Source organism: Canis lupus, chromosome 25 (assembly GCF_011100685.1).
Source record: "Canis lupus familiaris isolate Mischka breed German Shepherd chromosome 25, alternate assembly UU_Cfam_GSD_1.0, whole genome shotgun sequence".
Classification (NCBI taxonomy): domain Eukaryota; kingdom Metazoa; phylum Chordata; class Mammalia; order Carnivora; family Canidae; genus Canis; species Canis lupus.
Window position 1 is genome coordinate 9,851,594 of NC_049246.1, and position 22,027 is coordinate 9,873,620.

At 41.8% G+C, this 22,027-nt stretch overlaps 1 protein-coding gene across 2 annotated transcripts in view; it reads left to right on the plus strand.

Moving 5' to 3' along the window:
* The window catches only part of KATNAL1 (katanin catalytic subunit A1 like 1), a 114,169-nt gene that overhangs the window by 84,258 nt on the left and 7,884 nt on the right, over positions 1 to 22,027 (plus strand). Inside the window, exon 12 of one of the 2 annotated variants that reach the window (XM_038573355.1) lies at positions 477 to 501. The exons of the other annotated variant lie outside the window; for it this stretch is intronic. The gene's annotated coding sequence lies outside the window, so the exon portion shown is untranslated. Of the gene's footprint in view, positions 1 to 476; positions 502 to 22,027 lie in introns of those variants that run through there. 2 annotated transcript variants of the gene reach the window in all.

Genomic DNA, 22,027 nt, shown 5'->3' on the forward strand with positions numbered 1-22,027 from the left:
ATAAGCTTTAGAGAAAGTAAGCCAGGCAGTAGAAACATTTCTTAAGAACCTTTAAGCATCTGAAGCACGATGCCAATACAGACTATTCACCCAAGTTAGTGGTAGTTATTAAGAAGTATAAGATAAATTGACATTATAGATTGGAACTAACATTTATAATATTTTCTATGTGCTAGATACTTTTATTTTATTAAATCTGTACATTGGCTGTAAGCTATACCATTATTTTCTTTTTGGAGAAGAGGAAACTGAAGTTTATCGAATGACTTATTCTAGTAGTCAGGCCCCTGAGAAGTGGAAGAAGGAATAGAATTAGGTCAGTTTAGTTCTAGAGCCTATTCCTTTGCCATATTCCAGGATTACTTTTAACAGTGTAAATGCAAAAGTACTCAATTCTTGAAATAAATGTTATGTCCACTCATTTTTCTGATGTAATTAATTACTCTTACCTTCTCTTTCCTGTAATTTTTTTTAAGATTTGTTTACTTTAGAGAGAGAGAGTGAGCACAGAACAAGGGAGGAGCAGAGGAAGAGAGAGAGAACCCCCAAGCAGACTCCCTGCTGAGTGTGGAGCCTGATGTGGGCACCATCCAGTGACCCTGAGATCATGACACGAGCTAAAACCAAGAACCAACTGCTCAAGTGACTGAGCCACCTAGGCGCCTCACCTGAAATGCCTTTTTTTTTTTTTTTTTTTTTAACCAGGAGACTTTTAGGCTTTTGTGTTGTGGGATTGAAATGAATTGGGGAATGTCACTGTCAGAGCTATATCAGAGTATAAATATACACCTACTTGTTTTTCAGGAAACTCTTTATTACATGAATCAGTCATTCTGAAAATTTCCATGAATTATATTTAGACCACTAACTTAATATAAAGCTCTATCAGTTATTTTTATTAATAAGATCCCCGACAGTGCTCTGCCCACTAGATGACAGTTCCAGAGTCATTAGCTGTATGTATGATCACTGTCAGTTACCAGGAGAACTGCCTCTGTGTACTTGGCTCTGGGTTTGGTGTCTGTAGCACTACCCCAGAGCTATCCCAGAGCTGAGTTTGGTTCTGAATGTTCAAAATGCTTTCAATTAGCACATCTTGAATGACTTTTTTAGACAAATAGCTAATCATGGTGTATGACTACTGTATTACAGAACATAAATCCTAAACTATAGTGTTAGTAATTATTATGTAATTAGAGATGGATGAATCAAGCTTCATTTGCAATTTGTTAAAATACCTCAAGCTATTTTTCAAACATTTTGAAATATGTTTTGTAACATTTTTCAAATGTACTTTACCAAGCATATTTGCTCTAATTTTTAAACCCTTGTGTATTTTAAGGGAAATTTAATCCATATGTTTGATTCATTTGCACTTAACTCATCAGAGATATTTTTTTAAGAACAATTTGGTTTCCAAGCAGCTTTAGAAACCCTTGTCATGAATTCCATCAGCCTTTTTAAAAAAAGCCTTTTCTCCAGTCAAAAACTTTTTTCCTCTAAAGGTAAATGTGGATGAAATATTTTAGTTGGGTTAACAATGCAGAGCCCATATTTTAAATTCTAAGATAGTTCTGAATTTAGTGTAATAAGTTATTCTGCCTTTACTGAAAGCCCTGGCTTCATTTGTTTCTCTTCAAAACAGGTCTCTGCAAAAAGCTTGTAATAAATAACAGTGTGCTCTCTTGAAAACACAGTGCATTGACGTTTTCTGTACTGCCTCCCTAAGTTCATAGGTGACAAATGTGGGTTGATCAGACATATCAAATGAAATTAACTGTTTTGGGGATCCATCACATGTGATGAATATGTATATACATTCAAATATACATGTATACATTCATAAACTGCTTAAATTCTTACAGATTTTTTTTTTTTACCTGTAGTTACACATTCTAGCAAGACATTGTATTCTGGATTAAATTAATAATTAATTGGGAAATGACTATAATTGTTCTCCTCTCTCTTCAGGAATATTTCTCACCTCAGATTTAGTTCAACAGGTTTGTGTTGCCTAGGAGTTGGTCTGTGAGTACAGCTTTTCATGCAGTTTTAATTCAATGGGGTGATTGTATGAAATCCTCCTAGAAAGAGTAAGGTCATTTCAGTGAAGGTAAAAGGGAAATATGTTGCCAGCTAATTGGACAGTATGTCATACACCAGAGTGACTCTGGGAGAGATTTGCTGAAACATAGCAACAAAGGAATGGAGCTAGAAATACATGAAAAGAAAGGCACCAATTTCTTGGGTTCTCATTAGAGAATTGTGTGCAATACATATTTGCTAATCAAAAAAAATAACTTCTTTAGTTCCAGTTCTTGGTGGAGACTCATTTTTTTTTCTCCAAATTCTTTAATGTGGGATGAAAGCAAGGAAAACATATTTTCTGTACTTTTCAAAGCATACCAATTTGTTACATATTTTTCCTAGTTTGTATGTAAATGAACTCAATATTTTAGGAAAATTTTTATGATTAATGAATGTCTTTTAAGAATTAACACCTATTTTTTTAAATTCAAATCAAAATGAAAAACCTCTTGCATGAGGGGATACTTTCCTTTTTACCTTGTGTTTTTCCACAAGGTAAATTGTGGAAATTAAATTATTTTCCTTTACAAAGGAAATATGCTTATAAGATTTTTAAGGTAAATTTTAAAAAGCAGTATTTATAGAAAACAAGTAAGTGCCTGCTCTGCTGTCTCCCAAAAGCCCTGGGCCTGTAAGTCCGTCATAACTGGACCTCCTCATTCAACTTCTAGGGCTTGATTATCCTGGTCACTGTCACTGGTAGTCTGGAACAGTGTTCTGCAGACTTCTGTGATGATGCCTCTCCATCAATAAGATATTTGTGAACTTTCCACTCTATGTTGTTAGTTTGCAGAATATTTGTAATTTGCAGTAGTATTTGTATGTAATTTATAACCATATTCATAAAATTAGAAAATTTAGACTGTAAACATGAAAACACGGGCAAATAATTTTATTGGTACAAAATGCACTCAAAATTATGAAGAATATTTGTACCGAGAGCCATGAGATTAAATATACTTTCTTCTTTTTTTTGAACTATGGCCTCATGGGGTACAGTGATTCAGTGTATGTCAGTGCTTTGTTTAATTACAGTTGTAGTTGAAAAGTTACTTCATAAAAGTACATAGATCCAAGTGAAAGAAATAAGTCAGTGGCTGCAATTGTAAGTCATGAGCTCCATTAAAAAATGATGTAAAGAATCATGCTCACTGGGGCACTTGGGTAGCTCAGTCAGTTGTCTGCCTTCAGGTCATAATCTCGGGTCCTAGAATGGAGTCCCCTGTCCGACTCCCTGCTCAGTCTGCCTCTCCCTCTGCCCCTGACCTTGCTTGTGCTCTCTCTCTCTCCCTCTCTCTCAAATAAATAAATAAAATCCTTTTAAAAAAAAATCTTGCTGACTAATTATGCAGAAGTTTTCATTTACCTTTGGCTAACACCTGTGAACTGCTTCATGTGGAAGATTTTTAAAGAAATTGGAAATTTATTTCAAGTGTAAGTTGCAGATATTAGAATTTTTAGTCAGAGACTCACTGTTTTTGGCAAGAAAACCATGGAGCGGTGGAAACATCTACTCAAGGTTAGGAACTAGGTCTTCCTTTTGCCTGCCTCCCTGATCCGCATGTGCCCAGGAATTCCAGTTCTCAGGGGGTCCCACCAATGGTTTTCTCAATTCTGCTCCATCTGGACATGATCGTCCTTGAATGCCTTGGGACAGGTGTAATTCTGTTGTGAGTTTTCCTTTTCTCAGTCTTAAAGTAATTCCTGACTTGGAGATGAGATATGAATGTCACTGTCCATTTCTTCCTTTTCATTTGTCAGGGGTCCCTGTGCCAACGTCCACAGCAGCTTCTGTGGCTTATGTTCAGAACTTCCCCTACAGAAGTGCCAGTTGTGGTCCTTCTCTATCGGCTGTCGGCTGATGAAGGTGGTGCTGCTCCTGGCTGGCCTCTCCTCGCTTGTGAAGGAGGAAGGAGTAGGAGGACTCTTCAGTTAAATGTGAATGGAACTGTCGAAGGGAGAAATAAAGAGTAGAGCAGAGATTCTTAGTTACTAACTGGAAAGTGTTAAGGTATGAGAGTCAGACTAGAAGGGAGACTCGAGGAAGGAGGATATGGAGTTTTCAAAGGGAAGGAATCCTGCTGTATTCTGTGACTATATAAAGCCTGCCATGTACCACAGATGTTTGGTCGTATTTGCACTGTGTATACTCTGGTCAAAACCTCACTTTTGCTGTCTGGCTAGAGATCTGTTAGCCATTTACACAAGGGGCCAGTTGATTGGATCGTGAGAGGCCTTATGGTATTGTGAGAACGTCAGCTATGGCGTCAGAAACCTGGATTCTAGCCCCAGCCCTGCCACTTCCAAATTTTGTGACCATGGGCAGTTTACTTATTCTCTCTGTGCCTCCGTTATCCCACCTGAAAATGGAGATAAGAATAAGATAGGACTGCTGGGGAGATGAAATGAGATACTACATTTAAAGTGCTTATCAGCTTCTGACACTGCAATAAACTCTCAGTAAATGTGTGCTAAGCTGGCACATGACAGGCTTTCCCAGAGCCAGTTGCTGAATATTAAGGAATTCTGCAAGTCTTCTAATCATCAATAGCTTGGAATTGACCTCAGTGGGTGTATTTATACCATGGAAATCAGTAAACACTACTACAAGTCGAGGCTTCCTCTGCACACTCCATTCGAGAGCCAGTTTACTAGCACACCACTGGTTAGCTGTTTTTATTTTGTGTTTCTTCTTTTTTCTCTGCAAGTAAAGCAGCCCTGCATACCTAGTCTAGCTTTTTGTCAGTCTAGTCCCTTTGAAATAAGTGGATGCAATGATGAATAATATTCCTAACCCTTGCCAGGCATAGTGAATAATAAGGTCAGATTGATTTGCCTTGAGCCATTTTTGACTTGGGGTAAATGGCTGTTTGGGATCTGCCAAAATTAAGGCCACTCTCTTTTCTGAGCTAGACTTTACTCCACCACTTTTATTGCAGTATAGTAGAAATCTGAGGATACCAGAAATAGACCAAAGTGTTGCACTACCCTTTTATTCTCTGAGGCATACAGTCTGAGCTCTATCTAGGCAGTGTGCACACTGCTTTACCCTTTTGCCAAAGATGAGATTCTCTTAATTGTCCAAAAGGTTCTGAACCCCAGAACTGGCGTGGCCTACCTAGTGGTTGTAGACATGTGTACATAGAAACATTTTGCCAGGCATTTGTGGGAACTGTTTGGCCATTTTCTAGCAAAGGTGGTAGGGGCAAGAGGAAGAGGGGGTTCTGTTCTCACTTCTTTTAATACCTTTCCTCATCCAAAAACTGGAGTTTAGTGGTAGCACCCAATTAGAACTCTCTTGCCTCAGCACATGATCACATTTCTCCTTACTTATGATAGAAACAGAAAAGCAAGCATGAGTTCTCAACAAAGAGGCTCTTTATATCAGGAATTTACAAGCTACACACTGTTTTTCTAATTGCAGATGTATACACATGTAGAAGATCACACAGATCCTTGTGTACCTTGCTTAAGAATCAAACTGGAGTTGTAGGGTGTTAGCCCCACTTTTCACAAGGAAGAAAAAGTGTTAGATGATGTCAGAGGGTCTCAGGTTCCATAGAGTGGAGCCTTCCAAGGTTTTTCATGTAAGGAAGTTTTCTGTGTTAATGCAGGAGGGATTATGCAGGAAGGGGTCTGGAGGACCTAGCCAAGACCTATTTTTTCATCTATTTCTAATTTGAATCTTATGCAAAGATTATTATGTAGGTCTATTTAGACCTTTATTAAGTCATTCTACTTACTGAATGCCCAGCAGATTCTAGATAAAAACCCTTCTTTAAGGAACTTGTCCTGCTAGAGAAAGCCCAAAAACAAACCATCACAGAATACTATGCATTGGTAACAGTGAGTATGTGACTAAGAAGTGATTTAGAGGAGGAAAAGGACAAAGAAGGCTTCACAGAGGACATGATGTGATGTCAGCCATGTTCGGAAACAGGAAGAGGAGTTTGGCAGGTGATGAGGGAAGGACTCCTAATCCAGGTAGAGCTAGTCATCATCACCTTTCTGGTATTTTGTATTAAAGTGATGGTTGTGTTTTATTAGAGCAAGTTCTTTAATCCCGCTAGTTCTTCACTACATGGTGAGCTCTATGAAGGTAGGGAGCAGTGTAGTCATTGCTTCCTGTACTTTGTATATTGTAGCTTCTTACATCCCAGTGGGCAGTGAGAATCTATAATCATACAAGGGGGTCTTCTTTCTTCACTGTGACCTTGTAAGCAAAACCGTTCTAAGGAACATGGATATGAAGAAACATGTTTTCCGCAGGATGATGGCAAGGCTTGGATTTGAAATCAGCTCTGAAGCAGAAAGCCTAGAACACAATTGAGTGTCTAGTCTATGGACATGGTCTAAATAAACACAAATATCATTTTCTTTTATTTCTGTGTAGCTTCAAGGCACCTTATTGTGATTCCAGGTTATTGTATTGATAAACTGCTTTGCCTATGTTCTGTACTGGGATGGTGGCTGCTCTGGCCACAGCTGGCTGTGGAGACACAATGACAGTGTTCCTCTCAGTGGTCTGATTTGTGTGTGCCGTGGATGATGGTACAGCACTGCAGCCACAGTATTGTCCCAGTGCTACAATATTCCCCCTTGTTCTTCCAGGATCACATGCAGTCTGTTAGTCCATCTTGGAGTAGTCTGTAGGATAGAATTTTTTTCCACATAGGAACCAAGCCTACTTTGTAAATCAAAAGGCACTTCTTAATTTGCAGTTGTATATTAAATTCACACATTTCAGATTGAAATTCGCACACAATCTATTTTGCATTACTCACACTTAATAGTAATTTCTTTTGGCTATTGCCCCCAGGCTATATAGGAATGAAGAAAAAGATTTGAGCTCTCTGTTTTGACTATGTTCACAGATTGTAAATCTAATTGGTTCTGATTTTTTTCCCCCTCTTAAAGTAACACACACTTTCTGAACGAAGTCTGATAAATGGGGACAGGTTTGCCTTATTACCATGTTCACTTTACCTAAATTATCCTGTCAGTTCATTTGGAAAATTCACCTGTTTTTCTGCCCTAATTTGCTACATCAAGTTGATGTGTGCCACTAATAGAGATGATATCCACCTTGTGAAATGGCGAGGAAAATTATGTCTGCATTAGATAATGCTTTAAGATGGACCTATTTCAGAATTGGAAGGGACCTTACAGATCATTGAATTCAGTGTTTCCTGTACTGAGCTAGAGAATCCATTTGTTTTTTGAGAAATTTTTAAATACTATGTTCTCATTAGATGAACAACCACAAAAAAATCTAAGTACAGACCTCTCTGAATGGAGAACTATCATGAAATTTCAAAGGTTACATGACTTGGCTCCAGGAATAGATCAAGGTTTCCTGTAGATCTAAAGGAATTTAGCAATAGGCAGTGGCCTGGGGCCTCTAGATGGTTAAGACCAGGGTCCCTCTTCATCACATTGGACTCTAGTTAGGTATATTGAAGTGAGGGCATAGCTATGATGGCAGTGTCATGCCATCCCCAAATTGCCGTGGGAGGCAGCTGGTTTTACATATATGAATTGTTTTATATTTCTGGTGTCCTTGGTGCTATATGAATTATAAGGCTGCTGTGGCCAGGAGCTTCCATTCTGAGAGTATACAATAGCCAATCTATCTTATTATTCTTTGAGTATTTAAGATATATGCCCAGTGGTGAGTGGTGAATCAGTCAGCTTTATCTAAGTAGGACTGAGATAAATGAAGCAACCCCAATGTTCTGGTGGCTTGTGTTGCTTACTCATTTAGATATGTCATTTGCAGCTCTTCCTTGGTTGATTCTGCTCCCTGCATTGTCTTCATTTTGAGATCTGTGATGCCTTCAGTAGCTCCCCCTATCTTCATGACACAGGGAAAAGAGCAAGAGGGCTCAGAAGCATTCAAAAGTTATTAACTTCTGATGGTGCATGCATTACTTCTTCTGTGACCCATTGGTCAAAATAAGTCACATAGACAAAGCCATTGTCTGTGAAACTGGCAAATACTATTTCCGCAAGATGTCACATGTCAGTAGATGGAGATGTATAATCCTCTTCCAGAGAGGAGGTTGAATAATTGGGAATAATAATATACTCTACCATGGGTGATGTCCATCCACCCATGCAGTTGTCCACCTCATGGTTACTCATCATGCTGGGTGACTGGATTGCTCAGTTTGGCTATTTTTTATTTTCATTTTTTCTTATTTGAAAGTTTTAGAATTGAGAAGCCAGATAGCTTTAGGGCTGAGTGGACATTTAGAGACCTTGTCTTGTGCTCTTGTTTTTCTTGTTGAGGAACTGAGGCCTACTAAGGTGATTTGCTCAATATTACAAGGCAAGGTTTCACTACAGTACTCTATTCACAACATCCACTTGTGAAAATGTTAGACAGGGATTGCCGCTTTGCTAATTGTAAAAGAAAACAGCTTTGTTCCTGAAGTCATACCCCATCTGAGAAATCAAGAAATGAAACAGAACCCAAGTGGTCAATCTTGGAATGAAGACTGACTTAGTTTTCTGTCCATTTTTTTTTCTAACCACCTTTGTAATAGGGGCAACCTATTTAAATTTATGATGTAGCATCTACAGAGCACCAAGAGTTGTTCAGTACTATAGTAAGTCACAGTTCCTGCCAAGGCAAATTGTGTCTCTGTTTTATAAATAGTCTGCGCCCTGTGTTTATTTGATTTAAAATAAAACCTGTATGTAGTACGTGGTATGTTTCCTTCCAGCCTTTGTGTGAGGGAACAGTGGGCAGATGACTCCTGATGCTGGAGACATTAAACAGAGGGCAAGCTGTGCAGTGGGTATTCCATGGGCTTCTAAAGTCCTTATGGTGCTCAACTGATAAAAATAACCCACCACTGCCTTTGGGAAATGTGGATGGCCTTTCTTCAGCCACTGGCTTTCCCAGCACCCCATATCTGCTCTTCAGAGATTTCACATTCTGAGGTCAATGACAAATGAAAAAGTGATAAAACAGATGGAAGTGACTGGAGGAGCTCCCAGGCAGAGGACCATAGTTGGGAGACAACAGAAAGAGACAAAATAGATACTGCCACTCCTTTGAAGATGGGATGGTTCTTACTCACAAAAGTGCTTATTTCATGAGAGGCCGACAAATAAGATTCAAAAGGAGAGCACATGTGATGATTGCTTATGTGCCTCAGTGAGCCTTTAACATACAGTGTACTCTTTTCCCTGAGGGGAAGCTCGCAAGCAAGCACCTATAGGTGAATGACTGTACAAATCTTGATCAGCAGTTCTGAAATCTCTTAGAACTGTGACCAGAACAATTTAAATGTGTTTGTGTTTTATCAGCGATTTAGACAACACAAGTCACAAAGCATCTTGTGTATCTTGTAGAGTTTCAACATGGTTGAGGTTACATGGTATATAGGGTAGAGCACCCCCTCCCTGTACGCAGTTTCCTCATACACATGCTTTGGCATGTGGAGATTGGAGGCAAGATTAACCTGATTAGATTTTGAAAAGGCCCATTTCTGTTTTTGTTTTCTCTTCCCTTTACCTCCTAAAACATTTTACCCATGTGAATCAAGTGCCCAGTTCTTTTGAGTTATCTTAAACCTCATGCTTTGACATCCCACTCAGCCTGTTCATATTGCATCAAAACAACACCCCAACCACTGTATCAGTCAAAGTGCCCTTTCCCTAGGTGGTAGGTGTTAGAAAAGCAATCTGATTAAATTTTATTACACCTATTGACATTGTGGCACTTTGCATATTCTATTTCTTCAGCTTGCTTTCCCCAATCTTTCCTCTCTCTTTGGCTGCAATTCTGAATTACCCCTAGGTATAAAACTTACATATATCAAGGTTCTAGATAGTCAATTAGGGTGATTACCAGAACCATTTGGGAGCTCTTAAAAACATACATGCCTATATGCCCTCCCTTGAGATCCTGATTTTGTGGGCTTTGGAGTGATAGAGATGTCTGGATTTTTAAAAAAGCTTCCTGGATGATTTTAATTGAATCATCTATTTCTTTGCTTCCTTGGTAAAGAACTCTTGCATAAGAAGGTCTGCTTTTCTCTTGTTGCTTGCCATTCTTGAGGGAGGCGCTTTTACCATAGTATTTTAGTAATACTCCTAGAATGAGCTTGGGTTGATTTTGATTTTTAAAATTCTTTGGTTTCTTTTAAAAGAACCAAACAGATATTCTTAGACTCTATTCTCCCTGCCCAAATTCCTAGCTTGTAAATTCAGACACCTTCAAGGATTAGAAACACTACAGTGCTTGGAATTGCTTGGTTTAAAGAAGGGCAAAACCCACTCTTACACCTGATCTCATTAGATGGTCCTAATTCCCTTCCCCTTATCCCTTCTTCCTTTTTTAGGATCTCTCTTTACCTACCTCTCACCCCAGGGATTTTTTATTGTATAAGAAAGTTATTTCAATTGTTGTGAATGTCTTATCACTCCTATTTAATTACCACTCGGCGCAATCGTAGCTGTGCATTTTATTAAAATATATTAGATTTGCTTTGTTGCAATTTTTATTTAATACTAACACTGAACTGTGTTTATGTGTTGCTCTGATACCATGCCTGTCTACTTAAAAATTAATAAAACAAAGTGGGACAGTTGTCTGGTAACATTTCATTTGTGTTTGACTGACAGTTTGGCACCATTGCAAAAAAACCCAAGTGTAAACAACAGGCCTGAGTGTACTAGGCTGGCTAGAGCCAGATAGTTGGGTATTCTCATGTTTCATTTGGAATTTTAAAGCAGTTGCAATCTCCCCAACCTTCTACCAAGATAAGAGGTGTGTGTGTGTGTGTGTGTGTGTGTGTGTGTGTGTGTGTGCGCGCGCGCGCGCGCCTTTTGGGGCAGAGGTGGAAGAAGGATCTTTACCAAGACTTTTACATCTCCAACCATGTCCTTATGGATAAGGTGGAGCAATGTAGCCTGAATGATAGTTACATGGGTTCTTGGCTAATAGAATGACCATATCAAAGGACATTAATTAGTAGACTTGTGCTGTACTAGAAAGAAGGCATAATACCATGCTGTGGGACCTTGTACATGACTGTTCTCCAAGTGTTTTGGTAGAAGGTGAAGATGAAGACACTAAATTTTGAGATGGCCCCAAACTGGGAATGACAGATTATATTGAAAATTATTAAAACATTTAAAAAGAGCTCAGTAGGTGGAAGAGCTATAATGAGCAAAATGAAATGTAAAGAAATGAAATGAGGTAGAGCAGATGTAAAATCCTATACTTAATCAATTGCTTATTGCACAAGTTAGGGAGACCTGGTAAAAGGGTCTATATGTCAAAGGCCTTTGCCACTATGTGTTACCTGAAGGGGTTCCAGGTAACTTCCCAGAAGTTCATCAAGAGGACACCAGAGGACCTCAAGGCAGGTCAGTGAATCTGGGATCTCTTGAGGGCCCTGGTCATCTAGGCTAGCGAGAAAAACTGCAGAACCCCCCCACACCCGCCCAATAGTCTGCCATTCAATTCACAGCACTTTGTACCTTTCTCTGTACTTACCACAGTGCATTACAGTTAAGGTTTGGGGCATCTGTCTTGGCTTCTTAAATGTAAACTTCAGGATAAGGACCCCTTTCCAAGTTTCTGGGGCCAAATGCCTGACACACAGATTGGGGAGTCCAGGGAGTCCCCACTGGGAGAGATTTTTGTTTTGTTCACTGCTGCATCTACGGGACTCGGAACAGTGCTTGGCATGAGGTAGAACTTAATACGTATTTAATGAAAGAATAAATGACACATAGATGTTCAGTAAAACTTAGCCATTCATTCTCAATGTGATTATGGCATATCCTATTAGTAAGTCACTACTTGGCTATTCTAAAACCCTCAGGAGCTTCACATCCTTTTTCTTTTGATTCTCAGTTCTTAGTCTATTCCCATCTCTGATTACATTGGACATTTACTCAGGAAAGCCCAGCCAGGGCAAGTTTGATGATCCTTTGAAAAGGTATACTCCAGATGTAATGAATTCATTACTGGCAAGAAGTATGCACAAGGTGAAGTCAGATCTGGGTTCAAGTTCTATCTTGGATAGCTTATTTATGAGATTTATGACTTTGGTATAAAGTCTCTATTTTCTTGAAGCCTTTGTTTTTCTCATCTAAAAGAGTAGATACTGTATGTATAACACAAAGTACCATCTCAATAAATGTCACTATTATTGTTACTATTTCCCAAGGCCTTGGCTCAAGTAGGAGCCATGAGTAGAGAGGGAAAAAACTCTAGGAAGAATCAAGGAAAAAGAAATCAGAAATTCCTAAAGACTTGCCTTCAAGGTTTACTTCTTTTGTATCTATTAGACATGTAAGCTCCTCAGAGTGGGGGGAGAAATAGAAGCCCTGCATTGCAGAGGGAGCTAACGTCTCCATGGTAACAGCACATCAGATTCTGATGTGGGCACACCTGGTATTCTCAGGTTGCTCCGCCATATGGCACCCCATATATTTCATCAAGGAAGAAAAAGCACTACCTTGACCTCCCCCTGCCGCATAGGCAAACCCAAGTACACATAACCCTCACACCCTCTCTGTCTAACCCATGGCCACTAAAGCGATACAAGCCATGTCATAGAGATTGGAAACACAGTTACAAAAACCATTCTTTGAAACAAAGGGCCAGTCATTCCTGCTTAAAAGAGGTGCCCAGAAGAGAAGGACCTGACAAAAACATTTGCAATTTGCCTTTTCTATGATACTGATGCAGAATCAGGCGGTCTCCCTCCTGCCCCAGCTTGCTAAGAAGGCAGCCCCACTGATCCAAAAGAATCTCATCCCTGACCGTGACTCATCTCATGACACCATTTGTAAAAGTGGCCTTTCAAACTCTCCCTACATATAAATGCCCATTAAATACTCTGCTTTGAACTAGTTTAAAACAAAAAAGATTTCCTGGTAGGATTAAAAAAAAACACCGACAGCCTGTAGTTGCCTATGACACAACCGAAGAATTATGGCTGCTTAGAGATTTCCTGCTCTGCTTCAGAAACAGATGTTTTAAAACTTTGCGTTGAAAGAGATGTCAGAAATTGAGGACAAAAGTCACTGTTCTCTTGGAGCGTATCAAAGTCTTCCTTTTCAATAAGCATCTATTGATTGGGTTTCTTCACGCCACATTCCCCAGAAAGCCCGTTTAAATTAACCACGCGTGCTCCTCCAGCATGCTTGGGTGCAACCACAGTGCCTTGTGTACATTATGCTTCATAAAGGGCCTTTGAAGGCAATGTCTTAAAAAGCCACAGTTAAAAAATGTTAGAATTTAGGATCTGGAAATGTTGGCTTACGTATGGTGCTCATGGTGGTTTTTTTTTTTTTTTTTTTTTTAAGTACTTTGGGTAGCCTGCTGAGTAATAAATAAGAGTAACCAAAAGTATCCATCCAACATGGGAAAGTGAGCTGTGCTCTATATAATGTCTATAGTTTATGTTTTGAAACTGGTTCAATGTGCAGCGTTCCTGGATCATTACTTAGCTTTAATTTGTGGGAAAGACTTTATGTTTAGAGCAGTAAAATCTTGTCCTTCCATGTCACAGCAAGCTTTTGGCCATCTCATGGGCTTCTTCTACTTTCCCACCCTACTTGGTCGTGAGGGAACTTCATGAGTGCCTGTCTCTTGCAGCATATCTGATCTCTCCTAAACATGCCAGATATAGACAGACTTCCTTTTACAGCCAAGATGAAGCAGTGCCATTCCTCCCAGCTCCTCTCTCACACAACTAAAGGGCCATGGATATAATACAACAAACATAAGATTCCAAAAGGCAGAAAGAAGGCAGACTTCCCAGGGTTCTCAGGACTTGAGGAACAGCATGGTGGTTCATCCCCTGGGTTTCTCTGTTGCCTTCTATATATTCTGGACAGGGCTCTACAGAAGCTTCCAACCTGGAATTGCCAACAGCACAGACCAAAAGAATCTTCAAAAAAAAGTCTGTTCCTCATGGCCAAAAGACCAAGAAAGGGGTCACCTAGCAACAGAAAACCTTTCTGGCAATATTTGTCCTGCTCCAGCTAAGTACCACGAGGAAAACCCTGCCCCCAGACTTTCAGCAGGACCAAACAGGAAACTGGTCTTCTTCCATGACCCTTTGCCCTACAGAAGCAGGCAGCAGCACTCCAGTCTCCTGCTCAGTAGGGTTAAGCAGAGATCTTTGCAGTCTTCCATCTCTGACTTGGTGAAAGCAGGTGATGCCCTAATTCCCCACAGGAAGCTGTCAGTGGGCCAAGTGGGTAGTTGATCTTCTAGTCTCTGCTCAGTGAAAGCAGGCAGTGCTCCAGTTTCCCTGGGTAATATCAGTAGAGTCCAGCAGGTAGTTGAGCCTGACACTTCCCCTGGTATTAGGGAGGCAGAGTGATGGAGGAGGCTAGTTGGCATGCTGAATCCCCTCTTCCTTTTCCCCAGTGTCAGCAGGGCCCAACAAGTTGCTGAGCTACTGCCCCAATCCTGCGGCAACAAAGCAGTGTGAGGGAACCCTCAGCTTCCCTGCTACCAGCGGTCTGTGGGCCCCTTGGATGCAATGGGCCAGTGGGAGTTGGCGCCCCACTTTGCTTGGGAAGGCATCAGTGGGGTAAGCCATAAATTTACAGATACGAGACTTTGAGTGAAATCTAAATGGGATAAACCCAAATGGTGTGAAACCCATGATAAGACACATAATTAAACTTTTAAAAACTAGATCCTCCCCCCACAATCTTGAAAGTGGCCAGAGAGATGTGCATCATGTGTAGAGGAACACTAACTCAAATAACAGCAGATTTCTTATCTGAAACCAGGAAGGCCAGAAGAAAATGATAGAACATTTTTCAAGAACTGAAAGACAAGAACTGTCAACTACCAGTTCTATAACCAGCAAAAATATCTTTCAAGAATGAGGGGGGAAAATAGACATTCTCAGATAACAAAAAAGTAAGAGATTTTGTTGCTAGGAAACTTACTTTTTTTCAGAATGGCTGATAAAATTTCTCCATACATAAAGGAAATGATAACAGAAGAAGACTTGGATCAGAAAAGGGGAAAAAACATTAGAATGGGTAAAAAAAAAAGGGGGGGGGGTAAATAGACTATCCTACTTCTCATGAGTTTCTTAAACATATTGGAAGTTTCAACAGAAATTCTAACACCCATTTGATGTAGTGTTCAATATATGTGGAGAAGAATCTTAAGTATATTTTAGTGGTGTGTGGATGCCTCAGTTGGTTAAATGTAAGACTCTTGATGTCAGCTCAGGTCTTAGTCTTGGGGCTGTGAGTTCAAGCCCCATGTGGGGTTCCTACTGGGCGTGGAGCCTACTTAAAAAAAATAAGAAAAAAGTATGTTTAAAAATGGGGTATATAGAGGGATCAACATGGAAATAAGGTTTTTATCCATCACTCACAAGTAGTTGGTGCTGATAACTGTAGACTGCAATAAGTTACGTATGTATATTTTAATACTTATAGCAACCACTAAGAAAACTTTGCAGAACAAGGTACTAAAAAATGTTATAAATATATCATATATCCTAAAACATGCTCAAGTAATGCAGAAGAAGGTAAAAAAAAAAAAAAAAAAGAGAGAGAGAAATGGTGGAATTAGAAATAGAGGAAACAAACTAAATAATGAAGTGGCTGATTTAAGCCCTAATGCATGAAAAGTTACCTAAAATGTAAATGGTTAAATATAACAAAAGATAGAAATTGACTAAGTGGATTAAAAAAATGACCCAGCCTATGTTGTTTATAAGAAACACACTCCAAATATAAATGGTAGGTGGGTTGAAAGTAAAAGAATAGAAACAGGTATACCATGCAAACAATAATAATAATAGTAGTAGTAATAAAAAGCAGAAGTGGCTGTATTAACATCTGGTTAAAGTAGACTTCAAAGTAAAGAAAATTACTAGAGACAAAAAGGTATATTACATAATGACAGAACTCTCCAGCCACCAGGAAGACATAAAGCAATAAGATAAAAGGTAAACCACTGCTCTGGTTTTGATGGCACATTTCTCTCTTCCTCTCTGGACCATAAGAGCCTTTGAAGACAAAATTCCCACCTATTGGTGTTGGCTTCCCACCTTTAGCCCACCACTCCCACCCCAGGAGGTACTTAAGAAATGTTTTGAGCCAAATGTAGTAGAAGTCTCCTGTAGTTGTGGTCTGGCTCATAAGAGCATCCTCATCTCTAGGAATGGCCTCAGAGGAACCTGTGGCTATTTGAGGAGCCTATGGCCGTTTGTGGCATCATTGTAGACTGTACCAACTGAGATGTCACCTGAAGCAGAGCAAGTGTTGACTAGCTCACTCGACTTGAGGTGGTGTGGGAGCTTGCTTTCCCAAAGTGCTTCCCTTTGGGATTTTTGCTAGAGTCTCCCCTGGGGTAACTGGGCCCTAAATGTGGAGGGAACCTACCCTTCAGCTGCTCCACTGTCCTCTTTATAGACCCTTCCAAGAAACCCAGAGGTTCTTATGCAAATAACTTCCCAGCTCTTCTGAGAGATATATGTAGATTAGACCCCACAGTGACCCTACACAAGAAACCATATCCATAAATAATCCCAACTTTAAGACACACTGGGGTCAACCAGCATACCATTTGATTAAGTAATGCATTGAAATGCAGTGACAGTTCCCATCTCATGATTGGAATGTAAATCTGAGGGAGACTGGCCAGGAATAAATAGACACTTTTCTTGGTTGTATCATTATGATACTTGGTGGTCGGAAAGGAAATTATTTACTTGGCAAATCTCCACAGTGACATTATGAGATCACTGGTATGTTGTTAATGACTTCTGTGCTCTTGTTTTATGGGTTAGTATCTGCTTAGTGCCCAGAATTTATAGCCTGCGACATGGTGGCAAGTTTGCCCTAAGTCATCAGGACCCTCAGCAAGGAAGGCAGAGCAAGTGAGACTGGCTGCAGAAGAGAGATTTTTAGGGAGGAGCCCAGAACCCTGGCTTCCCAGTCCAGTGAAAGTCAGAGATCCAACCCAAACATTTCCTGACTGCATGCTCCCCAGTTCTTTCTGTGGTGCCATTTTTCACTGCTGGTGGCCAGACTTCAGATGCCAGTAGTTATTTTATAGTGGCACTCCCTAACCCAGGCCTCCTCCTCATAGCCTGACCCCGTGGTCTGCAGGTGGCTGCACCAACCAATGCTCCAGCTGGGCCACCACACTGCCTGTCCACATGGGACCTTATCTTCTTGTTCTTCATCCATGCTGGTCTCTTGGCCTCTCATTGGCTTCTGCACTTGTCTATATCCTCAATGTTAGGGCCTATCTTAGCTTTTGCTTATCTTTTGGATCTCTCTAATTTTGACTCTTGACATTCTTTAGACCCATCCATGCTGGTCCCCTAGCTGCTCTCAGGCATCATCCACCCAGGCAATAGCTTCTTTGGCCAGAGCCCCCATTGGGTGCTCCAGCTTTTCATTCCTTCCTCTCATTCATCCTCGTCCATGAATAGTCATCCCCCAAATCCAACTTAGCCTCCCTATAGCCCTGCTAGGATAGGGGTAGCCATCCTATATGTCCTGCCCACCTCACTTTATGGTCTTTATGCTGAGGGTGGGCTATCACTGGGGTGAAAAGTATGCATTCTGGGGCCTAGCTGCTGCCTGGCTGCAAATGCCAACTTTTCCTCTCCTGGCTGTGAGATGTGGATGCAAGTCCCTGACCTTTCTCAGCCCCAGATAGTAAGTACTATGTATTTTGCTCCTTTGCTCAGTTAATCTTTAAAAGCTAAGCCAGCTTTTAAAAACTTGTTTCTATAATTTTAGGAGTGCCGCTGTTACATTGTACTTAGCATGCCTGGCCACCCAGCCTGAACAGGAAGGCTCAAATCAAAACCAGGCTCAAGGGAGGGAGAGGGAATTATGGATGCTGTGATTTTTAGAGTTCTCTTCTCTAAAAAATGTGAACTTAATAGTAATATCCGAAACAGATGCCTCTTGAAGAACAGTCATGGAAGAAATGCCTGCAAAAAGTTGGTACCCTTTTCTGTAGTTCTTAATCCCTTTTGTCAACTGACTCAGGATCTTAGCTCAAAAGCTCTCCTGAACGGGTGTTTCTGTGCCACAGTCTGGCAGGTCATAGCACGGGGCTCCGGATCTCTCCGGGCCTGGGTTGTCATCACTCTCACGTAACCACAGGTGGCTTCTGCACCCTGCCACTGCCAAGCATGTTTGTGCTCCTTGCAAGGAAGACCATCATGTATTCTGCAGTATTTCTGTGCTCCAGGTTAGTTTCTTTTCAGGAGTGGAAAAGGGAAGAAAAGTGCTCCCAGGCTGCAAATCGCCCCTGAGAGCAGACATTCCTGAGTGAGGCCTGAAAGCCCTGCCCCTAGGCCCCACTTGCTGGCTGGCCCACCAGGTCTGCACTCAGCATGACCTCTCAGTGCCCCTTCAGAATTTTGCTGTGCCACACAGGCCTGACATGCTGCATCTGGGGCTGGTGTCTCAGGCTCTGGCCTAGGTCTGTTTCCGGTGATGATGAGAGAGCCTGGCTCTTTGTCCCTAATCGTCCTGGCCTCACAGCTGGGATCTGTGCAGACTCAGTCCCAGAAATAGGACAATCAAGTGAGAGATGCTGTGATAGACAGAGGGAGGAGCCGATGCTTCTTGGGGCCTGGGAGTGGTGGGGGCTGGGATGGCTCAAAGGAGCATCCTTGGGAAGATGATGCCTGAACTAAGTTTTAAAAGAGAGGTAGGGGGACACCTAGATGGCCCAATGGTTGAGCATCTGCCTTTGACTCAGGGCGTGATCCTGGAGTCCCAGGATTGAGCCCCACATTGGCTCCCTGTATGGAGACTGCTTCTCCCTCTACCTATGTGTCTGCCTCTCTCTCTCTCTCTCTCTCTCATGAATAAATAAGTAAAAATTTTTAAAAAAATAAAAAATAAAAAGTGGGTAGGTGTTCACCAGTAAGCTGCAGGGTGAGTGGGGGTAGGATGAAGAATTCCAGGTGGAGGAAGTGCCCCGAGTGAAGGTGAAGAAGCAGATGGGATACCTGCTGGAGGAGGTGCAAGTGAGGGAGGAGCTAGCAAAAGGTACCTGGACTCCTGGACTGCCTCTGCACAAAGCCCCAGCCCCAAAGTAAGCTCAGTTTTTTACTGGAAATCTTTCATTCTGGATGGACAAATAGGCCAAGGATTTTTGTTTACCTGCATAGGAACATGAAGTCTTCCTCCACAGAAGAAAGTCATCCTTTGGGTCTAGGAGGGAATTCGAAAAGCATACCTTTAGTGTCTGACACATTCACTGCTTGACACTGGCCGGCATTGGTAGGCAGGCAGCGTCTGTGCCAAGAAGGAGACTGAGGGACTGTTCAGGGGAAAGCCTCGCTCTAGAGAATAGGCAGGTGTTTGGAGGGAGGCATAACAAGGCTCTATAATTAAATCATACTGACCCACCTCCAGGATAAGCCAGACTAAAGTAATTTTACTCTCCCTCAAGGCAGGAATTCCAAAGAATCACCCTGGACAGATTCTTCAGTAATATACAATTATCCGTGATAATTAATTAGCTAGACACTGAAATTTAATTAATTAATTAAGCATTTATTAAGTGGTATTTACATGACAGGCATTGCACATCCCACAGGGGATGTGCAAAGAAAAGCAAAACATGGTCTCTGCCCTCCAGGAGCTCACTACTGGAGAGAAAGATCGATAAACAAATACTACCAGTACCATGTGATATGAGCCTATGGTCACAACCATGGCCGTGGAGAAAGATAGGCATCAGCCATGCTGGCAAGGGGCCAGAGTCCAGGAGAAAAGAGATGATGCTAAGAAAGATTACTATTTAGTTGAGTCTTGAAGGATGAGCAGGAGTTTATTTGGTGGGCAGAGTGGGAAAGAACCTTCTAGGCAGTTCCAATAGCATTTCCAAAGGCATGAAGTTGTGAAAAGCCTTGGTCTCTATGGGGAATGTCCAGGGAAGGCTCATTAATTCACTGCATGTCACGCCATTCCCCATCTCCTGAGCCCATGGAAGCCAAGCCAATCAACCACAGCAGTCTCTCCCCAGTTCCCCACTCCGGAGGGTTCCAGGCAGTAATAACAGACCCACAGGACCGGTGCTTGAGAAGTGACCTCTTTGCCATCCTGGAATTATAATTTTTGTGTTGTTATATTAGAAGGCATTTAGAGAAGAATGGCAGGAGACAAAGTTGGGAAGGTAGTTTGGGGCCAGGATATTAAAAGCTTGTATGTCATTCTGAATTCCTTCTGTTGATGATAGAAAGCCACTAAAAGTTTTTAGGCTGGAGACTAACACAGTCAGACCTGTGAGGCAGGGGTTCCCCACTGGAGTGGTGTAATGCACGGTGTGTAGCTATCAACTGTGAGAAGTGTGGCAAAGAACCAGTTCTTGAAAGTGAGTGTTGGTTGCAAAGGACATCTTTTTTAAAATAGAGGGTAGTTAACACCATCCCCCAAATCTGTGTCACACTGGAGAGGTAGCACAGGGGACCAGAATTTTTTTAAATATATTTTTAAAGATTGTATTTATTTACGAGAGAGAGAGAGAGAGAGAGAGAGAGAGAGAAAGAGAATGAGATAGTGCACAAGCAGGGGGTGCAGCAGCAGCAGCAGAGAGAGAGAGAAACAGGCTCTCCAGGACCCCGGGATCATGACCTGAGCTGAAGGCAGTCGTGCTTAGCCGACTGAGCCCCTGGGGAACTGGAATTCCTACTGCCTACTAAGAATTTCCTTGGGCCTTGAAACCCCCTTCCAGAGTGTCAGGCACCAAAAGCTGCTCCACGCTTCCTGTTGAATAACTTCTTGTTCCTGGCTCATGTGACTTTTATACTCCCTTAGTTCTTCAGAGTTTACTTAATACGTCAGCTTAACCCTTGGCCCGTTTATTCCAAAAATTCTGCTTCAGAGGGTGTATGTTGTCAGCCTGGTTGCCTTTCTTCTAGGGTAGCTGTACCCCTCAGAGCTGTGGCTTGGCCCGGGAGCTCGTATTTCTCTAAAGTGTCAGCTGCCCTCTCTGGTAATATGTGTTAGGGAGAAGCCAAAAGGCAGGCCCTCGGGTCCGCTCCTCCCAGTGAATTTAAGCAGAGAGGAGGGAATGAGTCTCAGGTAGAGAGGAACCACAGAGCCATTGCAGCCTCTGACTCTCCTTGTTTGCTGCCTCCCCATCCCTGACACCCCTCATCACAGCTGTATCTGTGTACCCTCATGCAGACACAGCCTTGGGAGGAACCCAGGGCCTCCAGGTTGCAGGGCCCTCCCTAGTGCTGGGGTCAGCGCCCTCCTGCTTTCATCTGCACCTCAGCTCTGCAGAGCTGGGGAGCAGACATTCATGAGACTGGGACTGTTGCTATTTCTGTGGTAGTGGGTGAGCTCTGACCGTGCCAAGGCAGTGTGGGAGAATCGGAACAGCTGAGCATCAGACTTCCAGAACCTACCCCCTGCTCCCATCCCACACCACCCCTAGCAACATGCTGCTGGCCCCATGCCTGGCCTGGCCCATGGTTAGCAGCGACCCTCAGTGCCTCCAGGATTTTCTCACCATTTCTGGTTAATGCTTCAAGTCTCTGCACACTGAGCCTCCCACAACTGCGGGTTCTCCAGACTTGATGTGGGGGAAGACATTCATGCTCTCGTCAATGGCCCCAGCTCCCTTCTCCATGAACGGACAGGCCTGAACCTCACAATTTAACATAGTACGTGAAAAGCAGGTGCTCTAAGGCCTAACTATTCTAAAATCAACTATTGCTACACTTAGTTTCACTTATATTTAAGAAAACTTAAAAATAATTTTTAAAAAGATTATATTTATTCATGAGAGACAACACAGAGAGAGGCAGAGACACAGGCAAAGGGAGAAGCAGGCTCCCTGCAGGGAGTCAGTGGACCCTGGGATCACGCCCTGAGCCAAAGGCAGACGCTCAACCACTGAGCCACCAAGGTGCCTAAAAACTTAAGAATAACTTAAGGC